General features: G+C 38.4%; 1 long non-coding RNA gene across 5 annotated transcripts; it reads left to right on the top strand.

Moving 5' to 3' along the window:
• The first annotated feature begins 3,176 nt into the window (after positions 1 to 3,176).
• LOC110805613 (uncharacterized) lies at positions 3,177 to 5,791 on the top strand. 5 transcript variants are annotated; one of them, XR_008918493.1, is made up of 4 exons: positions 3,202 to 3,579; positions 4,844 to 4,940; positions 5,049 to 5,344; positions 5,471 to 5,791. It is a non-coding gene; the product is annotated as an uncharacterized lncRNA (long non-coding RNA). The 5 variants fall into 5 exon arrangements; XR_002538065.2 differs by having other exon boundaries at positions 3,195 to 3,579; positions 3,765 to 5,344; XR_002538064.2 differs by having other exon boundaries at positions 3,202 to 4,940.
• Positions 5,792 to 6,232: the final 441 nt, after the last annotated feature.

Below are 6,232 nucleotides of genomic sequence, written 5' to 3' on the forward strand. Positions count from 1 at the left end.
CCGGAGTCATCACAGTCGCACGGAGGTAGACTCTATATTTTTTTTCTAACGCCTGTTTTGTGCAGGTACCGGCGTACAAAGAGTGGTCTTGATTACAGAACATCTTGATCATTCTCTGTCCCTTTCGAAATACTTTGACTTGCGCTTTCCTAACCGAACTCTCAGTCAAAGTGGGGGCTTCTGTAGACACCTAATTTGTGTCTCCCCTCTGGGATGATGACGATACAATTATCCTTACTAGGCGGTTGGAGAAACTCCATGCGGAATTCCCAATTGCTAAGAACATGTCCAAAATACAAGATCCAAAATCCATTCCCCGAGGCCGTTCCCCTTCCGGAACTCGGTACAAAATACAATTTTCAAAAACCAATTTCAAAATCCAAGTACAATCTCATCTAGTAGACCATTCCATTGGTTTTACTAGGCCTTTTCCACTCAAAATCATATAAGGAAGTCAAATTCGGGCGCCGACCCACAAAACCGAGCGAGCCGGGCCTCGTCCCGTAAAATCGAAGTTCAAAACCCGAAACGGCTTGTTTTTAGACGCAAAATCAAGCCTTAACCTCCAAGCAAACACTACACGCCAAGCATCGTACTATTCGTACGAAGGTACACCCATACAAGACAAATCAAGGACTGCATCTTTCCTTCCTTTTTGGCGGCATTCATGCCACGTCACCAGCGCCCAGCGCTGCCAACTGTGTGCTGCGCTGGCGATGGCTGGCGTTTTACGGCCATTTTTCCTATAAAAACCCCCTAATCCCAGCATTACGGGAGTGAGATTTCAAATACAACATCGTAATACCAAAATTACGCCTCAAAATACTAATCAAAATCCTTCAAAAAACACATACAAACTTCAAAATTCTAAGCAATTGGGAGCTCTAAAAGGAATTCTTGCCTAAACCTAAATAGGTAATTCCGAATCCCACCATATTCAATCATGTTTCTTTGATTTTCCTACTTTAAAAATGATTAGCAAGTTGGCATTTTTATTACTAAAAATGTCACTTGCAACAATCATACATCTTTTCAAAATCCAAACTTTTCAAAATACAAAAATGCAAACTTTCAAGATTCAAGGATGATCAAAGTTGTTTGCAACCACTTCTTTGAACTAGAATCACTTTCAAACATGGAGTAATCAAAGATGACACCTTTTTAACTTTTAAAGGTTTAGTCTTTTAAGATTCAAGACTCCATTTTTCAATATACAAGTTCAAGTTTTCAAATTTCAAGATCCCACAATGTTTAGGGTTGCTCATGACTACTTCCCTAAACTAGGATCCTTTCAAAGTAAGAGCACATCAAAGATCTAACCTTTTCAACATTAAAAGGCCCGATCTTTGAGATTCACGTCTCTTAAGTTTCAATATTTCAAGTACAAGTTCAATATTTCAAGTTCAAGTTCAATTATTTAAAATTCGATATTTCAAGATTCAAAATTTCAAGTTCAAGTTCTATATGCAAAATCTATGATATTTTGGGATGAGCAACTTCTCCCAAGTTGAGATTTTTGGCTTTGAATTCGTGTCGGGCGCACTTATTTTTAAGGAGCCGCTTGGCGTTCGAATCTCATGTGCCCAAGTACAAGTTTCAATTATGCAATTTCAATTATGCACCTTTCAATACCGCATCTTTCAATTCCGCACTTTCAATTCCGCAATTTCAATATCGCACTTTCAATTCCGCAATTTCAATATCGCACTTTCAATTCCGCAATTTCAATACCGCACTTTCAATTCCGCATCTTTACTTGCCTAGTCCATCTAGGCAATGTGGACCTACTCCCTAGTCCATCTGTAGGGGGTCTTGTATTTACTAATTTCGCACTTTTTTTACTGATGCTGCCTTATTTGGTTTATTGCTTTCATCACCATACATGCTAAATACAACCAAATACAAGGTTACATCACGCTTAACAAAGATAATTTCTTGGACAAACCGATCTTAGGTTCCTTTAAATTAACCTTTAAAGCAAAGTGACCACCATACAAAGTAGAGATTCTATTTGCTCTAAAATTCAAACCCGCAAAGTCTAATAAAGGGTATATTTTTGAAATGCTATGTCACGTACTTGAATAATTTCTAAACCTCGCGGAATAAGAATCTCGTTCCCGTGCCCGGATCTCACCCATCCGTTTCGAGGATTCAAAGCCTTATCCAAAATAGAGTCACTTGCGGTCTTTCCAAACGAGGGTGACGACTCCTTCGAGGTACAAAAATACGATGGTTTTCTAAAAAAACCGCCCCTTGTAGGGAAAGCGCATACTTGCGATGCGACCAAAAACACCCCCTACAATAGTGCTCATTTGTTGTTGGAGAGTTTGATTTTCATATGTTTTTGAAACCCGACCAAGATTTCTCGCAGCGTCCCTACCGAGACAGGAAGGTCCAAGTTTTCATCTAACACTGTATCTCTGACGCTTGAGCTGAGATGTCCACCAAGAGAAGGTAGTCCGGCGTTAGGATCTTCTTCATTGATTACCTCAATCTCCGTAAGGCGGTATGGTGTATGCCCTGCAATGGTGAGTCGATTAGTTTCTTCGACATGAAGATGACTGACTCCTTTCTCGCGGAAGCCTCTCTATTGAGTCACTACCATGCTTGTCCATGTCGGATTGTAAGTCTGCCATGGTATTGCACCTCCCCTCAGACGCCGCCAAATGATGTGTGGTTTTTTTCGATGCTGATGTGTCAGCACTTCTAGGGAGGTATCAGATATGTGCTGGCACTCTCACAACCTGCAAAACAAGAATATTTGTGTAGGAGTATTCGTTTTTATGCTTAAGTATTTGCTTGAGAGAGAAAATATTCTTAGAGAAGATATAGCAAAATAGTTAAGGTATGTGAAAATAAAATTGAATGCCCTTTTTCCTTTGGAATGACACTATCTATAGGATTATGGTTTTGAGATTTGTTCCCAAAATCTTAGTTGTCCGATTGGCTAACCCCTCTAAAGGGTACATGTGTACTTGTCAGATGTTAACAGATGGCTTAGTGGGCCTCTTTTTGACTTGGGCTTTTAACATTTTTTATTCTTGGCTTATGAATCTTTTTGCCATGTGTAGTGCTCTGGCTGGTCCATGGTGGATAACTTTTTACGCCACATCAGCTATGTATAGAAAATGGGTGCTGGTCCACCCAATAATAATCCTAGTTGGTCACTAAATATCAATAAATAATTAAATATCTTGTTTAACATTCGTCCAATCGTCCTCCCTTACTCCGCTTTTGCTGCTCTATGCTCCAAGCTCTAAAGAAAGGAAACAAAATCGTTCCTCTTTTGTTCCTCCGCCTTTCATGGCTTATTTTTCTCTCTAAATTTTTTTGATAACTCTGAATTCTTCTGGATTTCTAAAAATCGGGAGGGAAGTTTTTCAATTTTCAACAATTATTTCCCCCCAAAAAGACCCCCGAAGTATTTGGGATATGTAAACTACAACTAGGTTTTTTTTTTTAATTTCCCCCTTAAACCATCGTCTTTGAGTGGATAATTGTCGACAATTTAAATTCTTCCTTCCCTCGCGGACTTCATAACCGATTTGCGATGAATTGAACTAGCTTGCACGAATTCAGGTATTTTCTGAAATCTTCCATTAATTTTACTGTACTTTGGGTTAATTTGTCAAATGTGGATTGCATTGATTTTCAATTGACACAATATTTTATTTGTGGAAATTTGGGTGATTTTATTTGTTTGTGTGGAGGGTTGATTTGTTGGTGATGGCAGCAGCTTTAATTTGTTGAATGCTTGTATGCAGAGTTGCGTAGGTGTCAAACTTAGAATTGGCCATATTATCTCAGTTCCGAGACTGGAAGTCTGTTTACACCTAACATATGAGTTGCATATATATTTTATTATGTTTCACGAGTACTACATGAATAATAAGCTGTACTTTTCACTAGAATTTCTTCAATTTATTGTACAAATCTGCAATCTGAGATTATCGATGTTCTGATTCATACTGAATATTAATGTTTTGTTCCCGTCAATTCTTGTTGCTCTATCTCGTTTTTCAATTTTCACTTCAATTAAAATCAATTTCTCAATTTGATTTAATTCTGATTATGTGTATGAAATTCTGCCTGAGTTTATTATCAGTAATCATTCTACATAGCAGTCTCTACTTATCCAGCTTATGAGATTATGCTTTACCACCAAATCATTTGAGTACCAGTGGGGAATGATCTGATAAATCTGGAAAAACCAGAAACTTAATGAGACCTAAAAACACGAAAATATGCGTTGTGAATAGACTTATTTTGGCATAATGAATCAAGGAACTGCAGAGAAGCCTCACATTACGGTCACCTGTTTCACCTTTATCAACAAGTTAATCCACAATGCTTAGTTCACCTTGACCCAGATCTGTTATACCAACAGCATGCTCACTGTACACCAGTTTCTAAATATTTTACCACCAAAAACAACGTTGGGGTTTAAGCTCGCTCTGATTGCAAAATGATACAATGTCTTCACTAAGAACGCCACTGCTGGAACTCATTTCACCGTATTGTCTCTCATAAGCACACTGAGCATTCTCTGCATTACATGTACAGTCAAGATTGCATTTACAGGATGATAGGTGTTTGAATGATCTGGTTGGAATTTCTGGTCCTAAAGGTAGAAAAATTAGGGCGTGGCACCATAGTGACGTAGTAAAATGAAATAGGAGGAGGGGGGGGAGGTGTCAGTATCCTAGGCAACCATGACCATGTGTCAGATGTCAACTTATGAAGGAGAGACTTATTCAGCAATTCATATCTAGATGCCAAAACTGTAAAAACTAGTTTCAAGACATGCTCTAGGTCTGAAATTTAATTAGCACTTCATGTATAGATGCCAAGACTGTGATTGGCATACTTTCCTTCACACACAAAGGGAAAGGTGGAATTGAGGTAAAGGGAGAAGAGATGGTACACAAGTCAGATAATCAGTAAGTTTCAGTGACATTTCTGGTTTATATTTTATTTAGAATTTTAAATGCTACATTTCTGGTTTTTATTTATTATAAACAATAATTTTGGAACAACCCTTTCCCCAGGTTCCGTAGTGGTGACAACATGTTTTAGTGTAATGTGTAGTGTTCAATGCGATTTTCGAAGTTTGGTTTGTTTAACGTGGTCCACCAGTTTGACTTTTGGGCCAGTATTAGAAGGTTCTGTTGCTGTATGGTGGGGTGCTGACCAGGTTTGAGTCTGCTAGTTCAGTAAAGGAAAATGGTCAGAGGCTTGGTCAGGTTGGTGCTACAGTTGATGGTCTGTGGTGCTGGCTACTAACTAACTGTTGGTATGGGGAGTGCATTCAACAATCAAATGCGGCCAAGGATGAATCTGAAGAGTAATTAAACTGCCTACACAACTTACAACTATTCTAATTCCATTTACTCTCCCCTTTTATTTCCCCTTCCCTGGTAAGTTTAATGAATCCATTGCGTACTTACTTTTTATTATGCAAAATTTTCAGGTTCAAAGTAATAAGATCAAAGGAGGAGGGAACAAAAACAACTTTATTCCACCTATGTCAGTTCCTAGGTTATTCAGACTAAGATCGAACAAGGAAAAACAAGCAAAACCTGGAACAAGAGAAGTGGAAACAATTAAAGCAACCCTCTCAACATTACAAGAAGGTTCATTTTATATGCTCATTACGGTTTGCATGTTATTTCATATATGATTAAAGTACACATTTATTAGTACTTGACGAATCTATAATCCCCGTTTGCTAGAAATTCAGCGAAAAACACGTTAAAGGATGATCAAAAGATTCAAAACAATAGTATTGGTACACGAATGATGATGTTTGTTGTTGCTGCTAATGTTACTGTAGACACCTAATTTGTGTCTCCCCATTGGGATGATGACGATACCATTATCCTTATTAAGCGGTTGGAGCAACTCCGTGTGGAAATTCCAATTTCTAAAAGCATGTTCAAAATCCAAGAGCCAAAATCCAATCCCCGAGGCCGTTCCCATTCCGGAACTCGGTACAATATACAATTTCCAAAAATCAATTTAAAAATCCAAATACAATCTCACCCAATGGACTATCCCATTGGTTTTACAAGGCCTTTTCCACTCAAAATCATATAAGGAAAGTCAAATTCGGGCGCCGACCCACAAAACCGAGCAAACCGGGCCTCATCCCGTAAAACCGAATTCAAAAACCCAAAAGGCTTGTTTTTAGACGTAAACTAAGCCTTAATCCCCAAGAAATCACTACGTGCCA

This window comes from Spinacia oleracea, chromosome 4 (assembly GCF_020520425.1).
Source record: "Spinacia oleracea cultivar Varoflay chromosome 4, BTI_SOV_V1, whole genome shotgun sequence".
NCBI lineage: Eukaryota > Viridiplantae > Streptophyta > Magnoliopsida > Caryophyllales > Amaranthaceae > Spinacia > Spinacia oleracea.